Source organism: Aethalodelphis obliquidens, unplaced genomic scaffold (assembly GCF_003676395.1).
Source record: "Aethalodelphis obliquidens isolate GAN/ISIS:26980383/991018 unplaced genomic scaffold, ASM367639v1 scaffold63, whole genome shotgun sequence".
NCBI lineage: Eukaryota > Metazoa > Chordata > Mammalia > Artiodactyla > Delphinidae > Aethalodelphis > Aethalodelphis obliquidens.
The window spans coordinates 10,842,118-10,844,631 of NW_020838007.1; the positions used below are offsets into that span (position 1 = coordinate 10,842,118).

The 2,514-nt window shown below is 43.7% G+C and overlaps 1 pseudogene; it reads right to left on the reverse strand.

The window, feature by feature from the left end:
• Positions 1–1,213: 1,213 nt before the first annotated feature.
• On the reverse strand, positions 1,214–2,283 carry LOC113610448 (heterogeneous nuclear ribonucleoprotein A1-like; annotated as a pseudogene).
• Positions 2,284–2,514: the final 231 nt, after the last annotated feature.

A 2,514-nucleotide genomic window follows, 5' to 3' on the forward strand; every position in this document is an offset into this window, starting at 1 on the left:
CCTTCTCTTCTTCCTCTCACTTCTAAATGTAGGTTTTCTTCAGTATACTCTCCTAAGTTTTATTTTTCTTGCTTTCTGGACTACCTTCCTTGACCGTCTCCTCCATATCTACACCTTCTCAATCTTCATCTCCTGGGCAAACCCCCTTCAGGACTCCAGCTGTGGTTTCCAGCTGCTTGCTAGACATCTTTCACACGGACAACCCTGAGTAATGAGACGGAACTCATTACCCACTCTCTAGACCTCTTCTGTCTCCTTAATCAGCATCACAGTTAATGACCCACCATTCAGAAGAATAATATAAGCTCTTTCTCTTTCTCTTTGTCGTGGCCACTACCTTATTTCAAACCCTAGATGACTCTGATATAAACTATTATCAGTAATTTCCTAACAGATTTTCCTCTCTGTGATTCTTAGCAATTCCCTACTTTGTTTTGAGAATCAGCTTTCTAAAACCTAGCTGTAACTGGTATAAATTTTGCATTCATAATCCTCAGCGCCACTGCCCCCCGCAACCTTGCCCTGCCCCAGCATGTTCTGATTAAAATCAGATTTGTGGCCTTCAAGGCTCTCTCCAACTTGATTTCAGGTGTAACTTATTGATTTATCCCCCACCGCTATACTCACCGTAGACTCCTTCCACAACCTGCCAAATGTGAAGAGTTCATGTCTCTGTGCCACTGTGTATTCTATTACACCTATTTCCTCCTTTTTCATTATGAAAATCTCACAGTGCAGACCTCCAGGCAGAACATAATATGCAAAGACATGACAGTGAAATGTATTTTAAATTTAAACAATTATTCAATTTTCTCCTTGCTTTGCCATTGAAAGTGCTAGTACTCTCTGCTGGGCCTTGTTAAGGAATGCCTTCATCAGACTTGGAGGTCCTGTCTGAATTTTCTATTAGTGAAGGGAAGGCTCTACTTAGTCAAAGGCCTAGTTTTTTTGTTTGTTTGTTTTGTTTTGTTTAAAAAAAGACACATTTACTCAGCGTCACGATCAGACTATTACGTTTAGCCATCAACAGCATGGGTGCAAAAAAAAGAAAAAAAATCTACATTAAAGCCCTTTGTTGGAATGCTTTACACTTTCCACAGAACAGAAACTAAAATAACTGTTATACACTTAGTCACAAATACAGTCCTCGAGTCTTTTTGCCCATACACGTGAGTATTGTCTAAAACATGTCTTCTTTGTAGCAGCCAGGCCCTGCCACCACTGTGCTCGGCTGAGCTCACAAATCTGTTGTAACCTGTAGCTTCCCTGTCACTTCCCTGGCTCTCCTCTCCTGCTAAGCTTTGTTTCCTGGCAGTAATCAAAACCTTCTGCCACTGCCACAGCTCCTGCTGCTGCTGGAACCACCACAGCCACCTCGGTTTCGGGGTTTGGCAAAGTATTGGCCTCCACCACCATAAGGGCCAGAACTTCTGCCTCCAAAGTTTCCTCCTTTCATGGGTCCAAAATTTGAAGATTGATTGTTGTAACTGCCAGAATCATTGTAGCTTCCACCACCTCCAAAATTGCTTCCATCATTACCAAATCCATTGTAGCCATCCCCACTGCCACCATATCCACCGCTACCAGGGCTGCCACCAAAGCCACCTCGACCACTGAAGTTTCCTTCACAACCAAAGTTGTCATTCCCACCAAAACCACCTCCACGACCACCACCAAAGTTTCCAGAACCACTTTGACCTCTTTGGCTGGATGAGGCACTAGCCATATCTTGCTTAGATAGGGCTTTCCTTACTTCACAGTTGTGGCTATTCACAGTGTGGTATTTCTAAATGACAATCTTGTCTATAGAGTTATGGTCATCAAAGGTTACGAAATCAAAGCCTCTCTTTTTGCGACTGCCTCGATCAGTCATGATTTCAATCACTTCAATTTTCCCCCCACACTGTTCAAAATAATCTCTTAGATGATCTTCTTCAGTGTCTTCTTTAATGCCACCAACAAAAATCTTTTTCACAGTTAAGTGGGCACCGGGTCTTTGAGAATCTTCTCTTGAGACAGCCCTCTTTGGTTCCACAACTCTTCCATCCACCTCGTGTGGCCTTGCCTTCATGGCTGCATCCACCTCCTCCACAGTGGCATACATGACAACCCCGAAGCCTCTGGAGCGCCTGGTGTTTGGATCCCTCACTACCACACAATCTGTGAGCGTTCCCCACTGCTCACAACGGCTCCTCAGGTCTCATCGGTTGTTTCAAAGCTCAAACCTCTGATGAAGAGCTTCCGCAGCTCTTCGGGCTCTTTGGGTGACTCTGACTTAGACATGACGGCAGTGGAGCGAGGGCAGACATCAACGATGCTTACTCGGCGGTGTCCACGGGCAGAAAGGAGTAATCTACCGAACATATCTCCAAAGGCCTAGTTTTAATGTTAATTTCTTTTATCCTTCTTTATTTTATACATTAATTCTACAACTCTTTAATGAATACCTGCTGTGTGCTAGATACTATTCTAGGCCCTGAAAGATAAAATAACGAGCAAAACTAACATGATCCC